Source organism: Elgaria multicarinata, chromosome 7 (genome assembly GCF_023053635.1).
Source record: "Elgaria multicarinata webbii isolate HBS135686 ecotype San Diego chromosome 7, rElgMul1.1.pri, whole genome shotgun sequence".
NCBI lineage: Eukaryota > Metazoa > Chordata > Lepidosauria > Squamata > Anguidae > Elgaria > Elgaria multicarinata.
The window spans coordinates 103965391-103981879 of record NC_086177.1 but is presented as its reverse complement, the minus strand read 5'-3'; the positions used below and the strand labels follow the sequence as shown (position 1 = coordinate 103981879).

The window sequence follows — 16489 nt, the reverse complement described above, 5'->3', positions numbered from 1 at the left end:
AATAATAATAGTAATAATAATACAGAACATTGAATCTCTCAATGGCTTTGTACACAGTTAGTGTAAAAAAAGCTGTTTTGTACACCTATTCAGCAACATTTACTCTAGAATGCTATGGATGGGGGTGAAAAGGAGATAGAAAATGATTTTTCTATCTCCGTGCATGCCTTTGAAGGCTTGTGCATTAGTCAAGATGCATCCACCACCTACTGAAAGACCCCAGCTGGTGACGACCCCTTGTTTTGGGCAAGCCTGAATGTGGATGGAGAGTGGCATTGCTTTGTAGAATGTACGGACACACTTCTTTTATTCCCCACCCCCTGAAATGCAGAACTCTGAAAGACCCAATGAAACAGCTCCGTTCTTTTGAATGATGGATTTCATGTGTGAATTTTGGCAGATGCTTAAAATCCAGACTTTCCACTAGTGGTTGGCAGAAATAGAAATACCTATATTTGACTTTGTTGGTGGGACTGCGGGCTGGGGAAACATACCGGGGGGGTGGATTGGTGCAGGATTGAGGGAGAGAGAGAGAGAGAGAGAGAGCGCACAAGTGCTAAAATTCTAAGTTACATCTACTTTGGTTAAATTAAGAGAAAGGATCAGCGGAAACATTGCTCAGTGCTTTCAGTATTACACAATGAGCTAGGGATTTGGCTCTCTTATATGGAAAACCAGCAGCCTAGAGGTCTCTCATCACCACTGATCTTTCCCCTTTTGCAATATGCCCTTCAGGCAGAAAAAAACATGGTTTGCCCACCCCTGTTCTGCACAATATGAGCCTTTCTGCATATCTGGTAGAATGAGGTGGTAGAATCTTGAGGTGGAAGAATGGGATGTACCATTTCAGCATACAGAATGCCATTTTTCACTAAAAATAAATAAATCTAAATAAATCATTGCAAGTTAAGAAAAAGAAGAGCAGGAGGGGAAGCAAAGAGGTTTTCGCCATGGCTGTTCCTTGCTGACCTTGGTTTTTACTTCCAGAAGGTTTTGTAAAGGTGACCATTCAAAATATATTATCCCCCTCAACCATCTGCAGCTTGGAGTGGCGCAGTTCACTTTCCTCCCTTAGGGCTCATCTAACCAAAATCCACTACAGTTGTTCACCAGGCCCATGAAGACTAGGGCCGTAGCTAGACCTAAGGTTTATCCCAGGATTGTCCTGGGGTCAAACCTGTTCATCTAAGTGCCACACAGGGCATCCAGCGCTCAGGCAGGGACGAACCCGGGATGATCCTGGGATAAACCTTAGGTCTAGCTACGGCCTAGGTCTCACATCCCCAAATGAACATTTGGAGCTAACATGAGGAATGATAAAAACGAATTATTTTGAAGTAATATGGAAACAGTTTTTAGACTTTGTATTATTAAAGGGGAGAGGGAAAACACCTCCAGAGGAATGAATGAGATTTTGGAAATCAGAATAAGATCCCTGGGTTGAGGGAGCACATTAATGTTAACCAATGATTATATTAAATGGAATTAAGTTAAAATATATGTTTATTTGTTTAGTATGTATTATTATATATTATGGGGTAGTGTTTTATACTGTATTGTTTGTATTGTTTGGAAGTTTAGAAAAATAAAAATTATATATATATATATATATATATATATGGAAAATGTAATAAACTGAAAGGCTGCAGGCCTAAAAACGTGGAAAACATAAAAGTTCCAAAGTTGTGTCAAGTTTGTTTTTCTTCCGCCTGAGGGATAAACTGTGCTCCAGCCACTGCAGATGGGTTTCACAAAGTGTGCTTTGTGAACCACACCTTGGACACTCTCTCCCACTCTTCCTTTTAATTTAAAAAGAATTGCTCAAACAAAGCTTACGCAATCAAAATGGCATGCGAAATAGGCAGCACAAAGAGATACTGATAAAAGTGTATCTTCAGGACTGTCCTCTACCTGTTGAAAAACATAATAATGAGTGAAAGACAGAAGATACGGTATGTCAGGCAGACGGGGAGGCTTCTATGGAGCAATCGACAGTAGCTTCATCTGGCAAGGAATGAAAGGCAGACACAATTGCATCCAGTTCTGGGCTCCACAATTCAAGAAGGATGTAGACAAGCTGGAGCGTGTTCAGAGGAGGGCAACCAGGATGATCAGGGGTCTGGGAACAAAGCCCTATGAGGAGAGATGGAAAGAACTGGGTGTGTTTAGCCTGGAGAAGAGAAGATTGAGGGGAGACATGATAGCACTCTTCAAATACTTGAAAGATTGTCACACGGAGGAGGGCCAGGATCTCTTCTCAATAATCCCAGAGTGCAGCACACAGAATAACGGGCTCAAATTACAGGAAGCCAGATTCCGGCTGGACATCAGGAAAAACTTCCTGAATGTTAGAGCAGTACAATAATGGAACCAATTACCTAGGGAGGTTGTGGGCTCTCCCACACTAGAGGCATTCAAGAGGCAGCTGGACCACCACCTGTCAGGTATGAAGGTGGATTCCTGCATATGTCAGCATTAGGGGCATTGCCTCTGCCCTGCTTGAGTGCATCCATGCCCGTCCTAGGCACAACCCCTGCCATGGTGCACAACTCTGGGGTCTCTCCAGTCCATTCCTTTGAGGGGGGCTGCCCCACAGAAGGGATATAGCTCCCTTCTTCATCCTACTAATCTCTCCAGCTTTCAAACTGGACAGACTGCACAGCTCTGTGCTGCTCAGGGCAATCTGCCCCTAGTGGCTGAAGGTGTTACTGCAGGCATCAACCAGATGGAGAAGTTTAAATTAGTTAAGATTAATTAATGTGTTTTGAATAACAAAATAACCCCGAGCTGCATGTCCTTAGAGTTCTGTTTGTAAGCATGCTAAGTTTCAGGTATCTAGGTTTCATGGATGGATGGATGATACACATCCTCATTGATGATGATGAAGTAACTAAGTCATTAAGGACACAATTGTATGCATAGTTAGGAAAAAGCACTACAGTTCCAAGCATCTCCCAGCCAGATGAACTGGCTGAGAAACACTGGAAGTTGTAGGAGATGTTTCTGTCTGAACATGCTTACAATTGCACTGTAAGCTGTTTATCTTCCATGCATCTTCCTGTCGTGCAACATACACTTCCACATTGCTGTTGGAGACACAACCTAAAATGTCCATACTACAGCTGCATACTGAGGAGCTCACTCGCTCTGGGTGATCCTGTCTGGTGGGATGGTATTGACAGATCTCAAAATAGCTTTTTCCAGACTGCCCTACCTAGATAACTTGGGCATGTGTGATTCCCATCTGCCTTTTTAAGTGGCCGCTTTTTTTCTTTTGGTGCCGACTTTATTTTAGGAGTGCTCATTCCTGTCCTACAAGGACTTTCATTTTGAGTGGGAGGAAGGAATAAAACCAGCTTTCTGCCGAGGGAGATGGAAAGCAGGGCCATTCCATCAGTTCTACTCAAAGACCAGCGCCATTCCATCTGGCTGCAACAAAGAGAGAGGGAAAGAAAGAAGGACAGTAGGGCAACTCCCATCAGCTGAGCGATGAGATCTTGCTCCTCCTCTTCTTGAAGTGTTTCCATTCCAGCTTGTTATTATAGGAACTAGTTAAGTTTAAGAATTGAGGGACAGAGGACACCCAAATCAGTGAGATTTCCTTATTCCAGGAAACCTTATGGCAAAAGCTTAATCGTTACATGCTTCAGAATTCATGTAGCTGTTGGTCAGTAGCTATAGGCGCTAAGAAATTCCATAACAGTCAAAAGCTAATCTCTACAACCGTTCCTGAGATCCTCATCGACGTGGTTTCCCTGTTGCCATCTCCACAGTTTCGAACACAAGAGGAGGATCAATCTGTACATGGGTTCAATACCCAGACAGGGGAAGGGGTTGACTCCTGGCATGATCCCTCAGGCAAAGGTGCAAATTCTTGAAAGTCAAGAAGTATTTAGTACATAATTAACACTTCAAACACATGGGGCTGGCTCACCCATCACTAAATAGCACCCTACAGGGTGACGGGCAGCTGAATGGACAAACTGTTTCCACTGAACAACTTTGTGTGTTGAGCAGGGATGTCCAGTTCTTGTGACATCCGTCCCATGTGTGTCTAGTGGATTGTGCAGTGTCGTACATTTTGGCGTCCGTTCTCAGATGGATTTCAACTTTTTGTGTGTGCTATGCAGAAAAATATGCAAATAATTCCGTAAGAGGGAGTGCAACAATTTATATAATTTATGTTAGCATGGAACGTCTTCCATTTTACTTTTCCCCGCCTGCATTTTCCAGCACAGCATATGTCTCAGCAGAAATGCGTACTTTCCTGCCAATATTTGGTTAAATTTTGGGAAAGTAAAAAATAATAATAATCCGGAAGTCTGCAGACTCCGAGAGGCCTGGGGAAGTCAGTCTGCAACAGATTCCACAGGTTGGATTCCTAGAAATCTGAGCTTATTTCGGTTATCTCGAATTTCTCCAGTGCCCCTGGTTTGGAGTAATAGAAACGTTCTTTCCGTGCCACTTTGTCCATGATGTGCAAAGTCACAATGAAGTAATGTGTGAACTGGCCTCTCGTATTCAACCAATGTGAATATGGACTTGCCACCTCTTCAGTGCTCATCTTTGTTCAACTATCTTCCCAACTAGGCTATTGCTTTTAATCCAGTTAGTGTAAAATGCCATAGCAGTTCTATTCATCTACTTTGCCTCGGTCTTCTCCCAAAAGCGGGTCTATGACCCCCCTGGAAAAAGTGAAGCAGAAGTTGAGGGGGCAGGATTGCAGTTTGAGATTGATAAACAAATGGTCAAAGAACACCTAATTTCCTTGAATGAGTTCAAATCTCCAGGGCCCGATGAACTGCATCCTAGATTAATGAAGGAGCTAGCGGAAGAACTCTCAGAACCTTTGTCTATTATCTTTGCAAAATCATGGAAGACGGGTGAGGTGCCGGATGACTGGAGGAGGGCTAACGTTGTCCCTATCTTCAAAAAGGGCAAAAAGGAGGAACCTGGGAACTACAGACCAGTCAGTCTGACATCCATCCCTGGGAAAATTCTGGAGCAGATTATAAAGAAGTCAATCTGTAAACACCTTGAAATCAATGCAGTGATTACTAGAAGCCAACATGGATTTGTCAGGAACAAATCCTGTCAGACTAATTTGATCTCATTTTTTGATAGGATAACCTCCCTTGTAGACTGTGGGAATGCTGTGGACGTCATATATCTTGACTTCAGCAAAGCTTTTGACAAAGTACCACATGACATTCTGATTAACAAACTAGCTAAAAGTGGGCTAGATGGAACAACTATTAGGTGGATCCACAGTTGGCTACAGAATCGGACTCAAAGAGTACTTATCAATGGAACCTTCTCAAACTGGGGAGAGGCAACGAGTGGGGTGCCGCAGGGCTCAGTCCTGGGCCCAGTGCTCTTCAACATTTTTATTAATGATTTGGACGAGGAGGTGCAGGGAACGCTGATCAAATTTGCAGATGACACCAAATTGGGTGGGATAGCTAATACCCTGGAAGACAGAAACAAACTTCAAAGTGATCTTGATAGGCTGGAGTGCTGGGCTGAAAACAACAGAATGAAATTTAATAGGGATAAATGCCAAGTTCTACATTTAGGGAATAGAAACCAAATGCACAGTTACAAGATGGGGGACACTTGGCTCAGCAATACTACAAACGAGAAAGATCTTGGAATTGTTGTAGATCACAAGCTGAATATGAGCCAACAGTGCGATATGGCTGCAAGAAAGGCAAATGCTATTTTGGGCTGCATTAATAGAAGTATAGCTTCCAAATCACGTGAGGTACTGGTTCCTCTCTATTCGGCCCTGGTTAGGCCTCATCTAGAGTATTGCGTCCAGTTCTGGGCTCCACAATTCAAGAAGGACGCAGACAAGCTGGAGCGTGTTCAGAAGAGGGCAACCAGGATGATCAGAGGTCTAGAAACAAAGCCCTATGAAGAGAACTGAAAGAACTGGGCATGTTTAGCCTGGAGAAGAGAAGATTGAGGGGAGACATGATAGCAGTCTTCAAATACTTAAAAGGTTGTCACACAGAGGAGGGTCAGGATCTCTTCTTGATCCTCCCAGAGTGCAGGACACGGAATAACGGGCTCAAGTTAAAGGAAGCCAGATTCCGGCTGGACATCAGGAAAAACTTCCTGACTGTTAGAGCAGTGCGACAATGGAATCAGCTACCTAGGGAGGTTGTGGGCTCTCCCACACTAGAGGCATTCAAGAGGCAGCTGGACAACCATCTGTCAGGGATGCTTTAGGGTGGATTCCTGCATTGAGCAGGGGGTTGGACTCGATGGCCTTGTAGGCCCCTTCCAACTCTGCTATTCTATGATTCTATGATACGTCTTCTACAGCCCATGCAGTGACTTGTCTGGAATAAGTGTTTCAGTACTGCCTTTCATCAGATCCAGTTCTTCTATGAAGTCAAATTCCTGTAGACCAGCCAGTTATACTGGGATTGAAGGGAGGTGGTGGGACAAGGCACTTACTTTTTAGGCATGTCTAGACAAGGTGATATCCTGGGGATCGTCTCTGTGCGTCCACATGACGCACAGGGGATCCCGGGAGCAGGGAGGGATGATCCCTTCCTTTCCCTGGGATATCTACCTACCTTTTAATCGCAACTTTTCCCACGGTCTTGGGATGATCCTGAGACTGCGGGACATGTGGCCGGCTGTCCCGGTTTTGTCCCGGCTCCTTGTGAGTAACCACGAGGAGCCAGGAAACGGGCCCAGGGTGCGGAACTCCGTGCCCATCAGGGGTGGGGATGAGCAGGAGGGGTTGTTGTTTTTTAAAAAAACAACAACAACCTGCTCACTTTTTCTTAGGAGCGCTCTTGCACTCTTTTTCGATTAAAAAACAAAACAAAATGGCGGACGCAACATCCTCTTCCTCCTGGGTGATGAGCTCATCATATCACAAGATCCTCCCTCTCCACCCTCCTCGTCTAGCCATGCCCTCTGTCATATGAGGCAGCACACTTTCCTCAGCCTCTTCCCCCCCCCCCATCTGCAATACGGGGATAATGAAATTAGGCTGTCTTTAGAACGTGAAAAACTGTCATCTGATAGGTCAAATTATTTGTCCATCTAACCCAGTGTACTTCAGGGAGGAGAAGCTCCAGGCTGTCCTGCTTGGGCTGTGGGATGCTCTAGGTGCAGATATACAGAGGGATGATCAATCCAAGTCGAGGTCAGAGCACATGCAGTCAATCGGTGAAGAGGGTCAGGCAATAACAGGAGTCATCACAATAACAGGCAAAGGTCAAAACACCATAAACAGTCAGTACGTTACACAGTCTGGAGGCAGAGTGGGGGGGGGGGCAGTCCAAAAGTTTAGTAAACCGGGTATCAGGCAAGGTTCAGGAAACAAGGTACAAGGCAGAATGGACTTAAGTTCTTCCAACGCTGGCTGATTCCAAATGCAGGCTTTTAAGCCCAAAGCCTGTTGGGCCCCACCCAGAGCTCAGCTGCAGTAATCAAAGCTCTCCTTTCAGAGCCCTACTCCTGAGGAGTCCCTTTCTCCCTGAGGAGACCTTTTCTGCAGGCCAGCACTCCATCGCACAGGAGCCTTACTCTCATTCCTGAGGGTCAGGAGGATGCTCAGCCTCTGCCTCAGAGGCACAGTCCCTTTCTCCTGGCAGGGATGGTCCTGCAGCTACCTCCCCTGAGGGCTCAGGCTCCTGTGCGTCTGATGGTGGTCTTTGGTCTGGAGCTTCGGCTTCTGGGGCACCCTGGGCTTCTGGGGCTTCTAGCTCCTCCTCTGAGGAGGACTCCTCAAGTAGGGACATGACACAGCCCATGAGCCAATTTGGTCTACCATCCAGCCTTGGACAACCCTTCCCCAAGCCCTGTCCCTTCAGAGCTAGCAGGTAGAGAAATCCCTGTGGTTATCTCCAACCAGTGCTCAGAGATAACTGGGGGTTCCTCTGCAGGTTGCTCCCCCTGCTAATTGGGAGATTGAGTGCCATATTAGGGGGAATCCCCCTTACTCTCTACAATCACTGGTTGGAGAGAATGGGGGGGGGTCCCTTAGCTTGCCACTCAGTATCCCAAATGGGAGTGAGAGCAGTCTACACTGCACATCCTCCCAACTGGGGAAAGGCATGGGGCAGGCAAAGCTGTTGTGCAGGGTGGAGGAGACTCCACCTGGCATCTCAGTTGCCTGCCCCGGGTCCCTCTCAATGGGGGAAGCTGCAGCTCTCCAACTGACATCATCATTCATTCAGTCCATGGAGGGCTGAGTGGAGACATCCAGCACCCACCCAGTTTTAGTTCCTTGCCTCTGGTCTACTTTGACTCGCAGTGGATCCCTGGCGTCTCAGGCAAGGGTCTCTTCCTTTGGCTGATAGCTCTCTTTTTTTTTAACTGGAGATGACATGTATTGAACCTGGGACGTCCTGCATGCAATGGATGTGCTTTACCACTGATCTTTACCCTGCAGGTGTGTTTAAAGGATTCCCGAGAGAATACCTGTTGAGATGCTCAAAAGAGCACTATTTAAATGCTAAGCATAACTAACAAGCAAGTTAACAAAAGCAAAGTAATTTCGTTGTTGTCAAACAAAACTATTAATCGAGCTTCTAGCTGTTGTTGTTGTTTTGTAAAAAAAAACACGGTGTGTTGGATTTTATCATTGTACCTTTCAGTAACTGGATTGATTGCAATCACTAAAATAACTCACACATTCATATTTTGTCTTGTCTTTCAGAATAGATCAGAGTTCAGCAGAGATGTATAGAGCAGAGAGAAGAGCCTAAACCTACCTCTTCTGGATGCTGCAAGGTAGGTGACTACTGGATGGAAAGAGATGTGCTGTGGACAGACACCGACCATGTGCATCCATGCACACAGGGAACACCTGCCTTTGCAAGAGAACCGTTCGGATAGATGCTTCATGGCGTTGCCAAAAGATCATAGGGATGTGCAACATGGGGAATCCCATTCCGTTTAACCCCACCGGCATTTTGCAGTATTTCTGTTCCAATAAGTGGCAGCAGACTGTAGAAGATCCCCCGCCCAACTCCAGAAACGTTCATATTTTTATGTGCATTAAATAAGACACATGTTTTTCCAGGTCCCATAATTTGTGTAATTGGGATCATGGTTGTTTCCCACCCACCCCAGATCTTTGAATTTGCGTAAATGAGATCACAGGTTTTTTTAAAAAATATTATTTTTCAGGTCTTTAAATTTGTGCAACTGAGATATATATCTTGCACAAGTTCATCTATCCACTTTGCATTCCCATTGTAAATACCCATGTCAGTTTCATCCTTCCTTTAGCCCAGCAGAGACTTATTCCCTTCTTGTCGGAGAACTTGTCAATTTTATTCTCCGCTTTGGGGCTTCCCAAGCAAAGTTGGGGAGGGGAGAGACTCAGAAAAAAAAAATCCCATTTATTTAAATTGCTACCGCCATTAATAAATAAATAAATCCAAAATCCATGTATTGGATTGACTTGCCACAGATTAAATTGATGCCAGCGAGAGGAAGCAGAACAAAATTGGCCAGGTCTGAACCAGTAAAACCCTTCAAGATTTCAACCACACAACAGAACTTTTGTACATCCCTAAAAGATTAAGGTTGAACAAACTCCGCTACAGCCAAACTCAGCTCATTAGCCATGGTGGCGGCTTTTGCTTGACATAATTTATCATCCGCACTTGGTTTCTGATTCGAGTTATCCCAGCTTGCCTTTCCTTGGAAGTTCTGCCAAAGTTTGAAACAGTGACTCAGGTAGTTCAGGACTGTGCCTTTTTATAATGCCCTAAATGCTATGTTGTACTGCTCTCTTTACTTTTCTAGCAGCCCTGGGTGTTGTATCAGCACTATTCTCTTGACATTGGGCATGGCCAGTTATGCTCACAGCACGTTTCATATTCTGCAATATGCATGCCCACAAGCCTGGCTTTTTGTTTTCCCTCTGTGTAGCAAAAGCAAGCAAGCAAACAAATGTACACATACATAAATAATTGCTGCTTGTTCCAACCAGTCTGCAAGAATCTGGATTTGCAAAAGGATTCTTAAGCATGGAAACTGTCAAGGACTACTGCATTGTAAGTTTGCTTTGGGGTTTTACCACACAGTGTGTGTAGAAAACAGTATCTTGAAACCAATGTGTGTTTTTGAAAATAAAATAAAAAACCACAAGACTTTTGACTGATTCTAATTAAGAAGGAGGAGGAGGAGGAGGAGGAGGAGGAGGAAGACGAAGAGGACATCTTCCTTGAAGCGCTTAATACCTCTGGGCCTGTATACTCAGCCCCATATACAGAACCCAACCAAAGCTCCAGCTAAGCCTCTATATAATGCAAAAGTCTTAATTGGGTTTTTGGAAGCTATTCTGACTTGAAACAACCCATCCATTATTGTTTTGCAATGAACTGGGGCTGCACATTATGAATTTTGTCCCCAGGATGCACTCATACTGGCACGAACTTGTGATGAACAACAGCAATTTTCAATGACCTCTGCTGCTCTTCATGCCTCGGGCAGATCAATGTTTTAGAATCGACAACAGTGAACATATGGAAGAAATCCATATAGAAAAGAAGGAAAACACCCCATTCCGAATGAGATGGTATATCGTTAGGTGTGCTCTGCTTCCTCCGAACGGTGAGGCTGTTCAGGGCCACTTGGGTTTGTTTCCTTTGGAAGGAAGGTGGAGGGTGACCATGTGTCATAAGAACATAAGAAGAGTGTTGCTGGGTCAGATCAAGGGTCCATCTAGTCCAGCATTCTGTTCACACACAGTGGCCAACCAGCTGTCAAACAGGGACCAACAAAGCAGGACATGGTACAACAGCACCTTACCACCCAAGTTCCTCAGTAACTGGTGCACACAGGCTTACTACCTTGGATACTGGAGGTAGCACATAACCATCTGGGCTAGTAGCCATTGATAGCCTTCTCCTCCAGGAATTTATCCAACCCCCTTTTAAAGCTATCCAAATTGGTGGCCATCACTACATCTTGTGACAGTGAATTCCATAGTTTAAATATGCTCTATGTGAAGAAGTGCTTCCTTTTATCTGTCCTGAATCTCTCACTAATCAGTTTCATGGGATAAATGAGTTTTAGTATTAAGACGGGAGGGGAAAAAGAGAGAGGGGGGGGAGGTCCTCTATCCACTTTTTCTTAATTGTGCTTAATTTTGTACACCTCTAGCATGTTTCTCCTTACTCAACTTTTCTGTAAGCTAAACAGCCCCAGACGTTGCAGCCTTCCCTCATAGCGGAGATACTCCAATCACTTGTTCATTTCAGTTGTCCTTTTCTTTGCTTTTTCCAGCTGCATGATAGCGATCAGAACTGTACCTGGTATTTCAAGTGTGGTCGTGCCATAGATTTGTGTACGTGCAGAATGGTCTTGGCAGTTTTATTTTCAGTTCCTTTCCTAATTATGCCTAAAATGGAATGTGCCCTTTTCACTGCAGCTGCACACTGGCTTGAGCTCACCTCCTTTGAAAGGCTGTCAGAGGTCAGTTCTCCGACGGCATCCTCTCTTGGAAAGGCTGCCTGGGGTAAAAGTGTAAAGAACTGTAAAAAAGAGAGCAGAGCCTTGAAGTTGTGCATCCACAGTTAGAACAGCAAAGCAAGCAGGCGAACAGGTTAATCTACACCTGCCGTTTATCCCAGGGTGGTCATGAGGTTGTCGCTGCATACAGCTGATCGCGGGGTGAACTGGGGACGCGCACTTGGTTCATAGAATCATAGAATAGCAGAGTTGGAAGGGGCCTACAAGCCATCAAGTCCAACCCCCTGCTCAATGCAGGAATCCACCCTAAAGCATCCCTGACAGATGGTTATCCAGCTGCCTCTTGAATGCCTCTAGTGTGGGAGAGCCCACAACCTCACCAGGCAACTGATTCCATTGTCATACTGCTCTAACAGTCAGGAAGTTTTTCCTGATGTCCAGCTGGAATCTGGCTTCCTTCAACTTGAGCCCGTTATTCCGTGTCCTGCACTCTGGGAGGATCGAGAAGAGATCCTGGCCCTCCTCTGTGTGACAACCTTTTAAGTATTTGAAGAGTGCTATCCTGTAGGGATGTGCTCCGCTTCTAATCGGACAGGCAAATTAGAAGCGGAGCGGGGGGCTTTGCCTGCCCTTAAGGCGGAGGCGAAGAGGATTGGGGGGCCGGCGGAGCATGGCGAAGAGGATCGAGGTGAAGGCGGATCCTTCGCCTCGATCCGGAGCTCCACCGGAAAGGTAAGTGGGGTTTACCGGGCCCTGCCGCTGTCGCCCATGCGGCGACAGCGGCAGGGCCCGGTAAACCCCCCCCCCCGCTCTCCTCTCCCTTACCTGCCTCCGCCCGCGGTCCGTCAGCGTCTTCAATTGAGCCCCTGATTGAACCGCGGGCTTAATTGAAGACGCCGACGGACCGCGGACGGAGGCAGGTAAGGCCCCCCTCCCCCTTGGTCCCTTACTGGGCTCTGCCGCCGTCACCGCACGGGCGGCGATGGCGGCAGGGCCCGGTAAACCTCCCACCCTCCTCTCCTGGGCTTACCTGGCGCCACTCCCCTTCACTGCGGAGCTCCGATTTGGAGCCGGAGCTCCGTGGCGAAGAGGAGCAGAGTATGGGCGGAGCGGCGCGGAGCAGAGCGGGCCGATCCGAAATTTCCGGATTGGCCCGCGGGGCGGAGCGGGGGGGTCCGTGCACACCCCTACTATCCTGTCTCCCCTCAATCTTCTCTTCTCCAGGCTAAACATGCCCAGTTGTTTGAGTCTCTGTTCATAGGGCTTTGTTTCCAGACCCCTGATCATCCTGGTTGCCCTCCTCTGAACACGCTCCAGCTTGTCTGCGTCCTTCTTGAATTGTGGAGCCCAGAACTGGACGCAATACTCTAGATGAGGCCTAACCAGGGCCGAATAGAGAGGAACCAGTACCTCCCGTGATTTGGAAGCTATACTTCTATTAAGGCAGCCCAAAATAGCATTAGCCTTTCTTGCAGCCATATCGCACTGTTGGCTCGTATTCATGTTCTCCCAGGATAGCTGGGACTGCTTTCCCCCCAGCTTTTTCTGCCATCTTTGGGACCATCCCAAGCTCTGCGGGCAGTGTGGCTTTCCCTCCTGAGGTCCTCCCTCTTCCCCATGAGTCCCGGGGCTCAGGAAACAGGCGTGGAGCTGTGCAGGGGGAGTCCGTGGGCATCGGGGGTGAGGGGGAGAGCATTTTCACCATCTTTGGCACGGCGCTCTGTGTCTTCCAGCGATGAGCTTGCTTTTTTGTTTTGTTTTTAAAAAAACAGTCGCTCCTTCATGCAGGATTGCACCCACGCATTTACACAAATGTCTCCTCTTTTAAAAAACAAATGGTGCCCCAGAACGCCCCTCTTTACTTCTGGGTCAACTCACTGGCATGTGGCCCCAGAGGGATGATCCCAGAAATGGAAAACTCCGTGATCGTCCCTCCCCACTCCCCAAAGGGCTGCAGGTGTCGATGAGCCCCTTGTCTTAATCACCCCCACTATGGTGGGAGATGATTGTATTTCTATTTAAATTCTAGCAATTCTTTGTAAATTTGCAGCTATACCTATGAATGGGTATGTGTACATTTTATGCAAATTTCTGTTTCCTTTGTTGTTGTTTTAAATGCTTTTTATTGTTTCTCACATTATAGACATACATACCACAAAAACACTACATAGAATACAAACGAATATACAAACAAAGATTAAAAAAACTCAGAAAATTTAAGATGCAAATTTCTGTTTCCTTTGGTCCTCTTTTTGCGGGATGCATTTCCTCTTTTTTGGCAATGCGTAAGCAGCCACCCTAGGAAGTTGAGATCACTAGATGCTTAAAGGCACGTTGTGACATTTGATTGACTTGCAAATATACAAGTAGAGTTTAGGCGGAGCTAAAGCTTAAGTCTTTCTTAAAAAAATAAATCCACTCCCAGCCACATCCCCAGACAGGCACCACCCCAAGTCATTTTGTGTGTGTGTGTGTATGTGTGTTTTGCCTTCCTCTCTCTCTTTTTTCTTGTTGTCTCAGAACCAGCTTCTTTTCTTTGTTCTAAAACCACCTCTGTTGATAGTTCATACACTCACCTAGGCCATTTCTACACCGAAGGATTATCCCAGGAAAATGGAGGGATCGTCCCTGCCTGCTCCTGGGATACCCTGTGTGTCATTTGGATGCACAGGGATGATCCTGGGACGATCCCGGGGGGAAAGGCAGGTGTAGAAACAGCCCCAGCTTACCATTAATTTATTTATTTATTACATTTCTATACCGCCCAATAGCCGGAGCTCTCTGGGCGGTTCACCTCTTCCCTTCACCTGGAACTAGAATTAAGTTACCTGCCCAACCCTGTGTTTTGAAAGCCAAATCATCTTTGGCCAACGCAACAAGTTCCCATGGAGACGCATGTCTTGAACATCCTTGGTCATTACCCACCAATCTTCCTGATAAAAGATATGGCTAGGCCTGTATTCATAGTGATAGTCTATATTGTCTTTAAGGTGGGCTAAAGCTAAAGAAAAATGAAACCAAGAAACCAAGTTTAGCCTAGGCTTTGGATCAGCAGCTGACAGTCCTTGGCCAAGTTCCTGAAGGTACCATTTGTCACTCTGAAATAATGGGTAGAGCAGCCCTAGGACCAAATTCTATGCCGGAGAAGCTCTTGTGGATGGGGCTGAAGGACGTCTCCTCTTATCCCATGACTGCCAAGTTTGGTCAGGAGTTTTTAGTGAGGCACTTCGTCAAAAGCATTTAGAAATGAAAGTCCAAGTAAACAATGTCTACCAGATCACTCCCACCCATGTGCTTGTTAACAATCTCGAAGAACAGTAAAAAAATTAACGAGACAGGACTCCCCTTATCAGAAGCCATGTTGAGTCTTCAGCAGGACTTGTCCTTCTATTTACATTATAATTTTATCTTTAAAAATGCTTTCCACCACATTACAAGGAAAAGTTATCACTCTTTGCCTCAGTTCTTCAGACTCCTTTCCTGAAAACATCAGTTCAGACACAGGTATCTATCCTTTATCTTTTGACGTGAAGACAGATGAAAATAATTATTTCAGTTTCTCTTAGCCTCCTTTAGTAGTTCTTGAACTCCCACGTCACCCAACAGTGCAGCTTCCTCTGTAAGTGGTTTCCTGCTTCTGATGTATTTAAAGATCTTGCTACTGATAGTCTTAATATTTGAGTGTCCTGCTCCTTGTTCGTCTTGTTCTGTACACCACCATGATATCTTTTGATGAAGGGCAGTTTAAAAATCTTTTAATAAAATAAAATAAAAAAATAAAAAACACCCTTTTTTGCCTCCCTTATTATCTGCTTGTATTTCTTTCTTTCAAGTTTGCGTTCCTTTCCTTTTTCATTGCTGAAGGAAGCCTTCTTTCTCTTTAATAGGTTCCTTGACATTCCTTGTTACTCACGCTGATGACCTCTTGGACTTGATAGGTCCTTTCCTGACCTGTGGTACACATTCTCGCTGAGCTTGTATTACTGCGGTTTTGAGCGACCCCCAGGCGTTCTGGAGAGATTTGACGCGCTTGACTTTCCTCTTCAACTTCCTTTTTGTCAATCTCTCCATTTCCTGTTTTGAAGTTTGCTCTTTTGAAGTCAAACATGGCTTTGTTGGATTTCACTGACATATAAATTGAATTTGATAGCACTGTGATCACTGTTTCCAGTCCGTTCAGCAGCATTTACATAGTATACTTGGTCCCAAGTGCCAATTAGGATTAAATCCAGGGCCACCTCCCCTCTGGTTGGTTCCATGGCCAACTGTTCAGGGGCTCAGTTGCTTAGACATTGAGAAATTGCACCTCCTTGTTATTAACAGAACATGCATTTATTCAGTCTATGTGAGGTTAATTGAAGTCTTAAAAGGTTGTCACACAGAGGAGGGCCAGGATCTCTTCTCCATCCTCCCAGACGGCAGGACATGGAATAATGGGCTCAAGTTAAAGGAAGCTAGATTCCAGCTGGGCATCAGGAAAAACTTCTTGACTGTTAGAGCAGTATGACAATGGAACCAGTTACCTAGGGAGGTTGTGGCTCTCCCACACTAGAGGCATTCAAGAGGCAGCTGGACAACAACCTGTCAGGGATGCTTTAGGGTGGATTCCTGCATTGAGCAGGGGGTTGGACTCGATGGCCTTGTAGGCCCCTTCCAACTCTGCTATTAGAATCATAGAATCATAGAATCATAGAATAGCAGAGTTGGAAGAGGCCTACAAGGCCATCGAGTCCAACCCCCTGCTCAATGCTGGAATCATCTCTAAAGCATCTCTGACAGATGGTTGTCCAGCTGCCTCTTGAAGGCCTCTAGTGTGGGAGAGCCCACAACCTCACCAGGCAACTGGTGATTCTATGATTCTATGAAGTCACCAGTTTCTACAAATACTTGGTCCTTTGGATCCCTCCCTGATTTCATTCTCCATTTCATGAGCGCCATGAGCATTTTAGTCAGCGGGAAAATAGCATGGTCCCAGTACTAAAGTATATTTGGGGCCAGGTATTGTCATCCATGTCGATTTGGTGGAGGAGTCTGC

The 16489-nt window shown here is 45.8% G+C and overlaps 1 protein-coding gene across 2 annotated transcripts in view; it reads left to right on the top strand.

Moving 5' to 3' along the window:
* Positions 1-16489, top strand: part of ST3GAL1 (ST3 beta-galactoside alpha-2,3-sialyltransferase 1) — a 160758-nt gene that overhangs the window by 46947 nt on the left and 97322 nt on the right. For both annotated transcript variants that reach the window (XM_063131161.1, XM_063131162.1), the window contains exon 2: positions 8687-8760. The gene's annotated coding sequence lies outside the window, so the exon portion shown is untranslated. The remainder of the gene's footprint in view (positions 1-8686; positions 8761-16489) is intronic.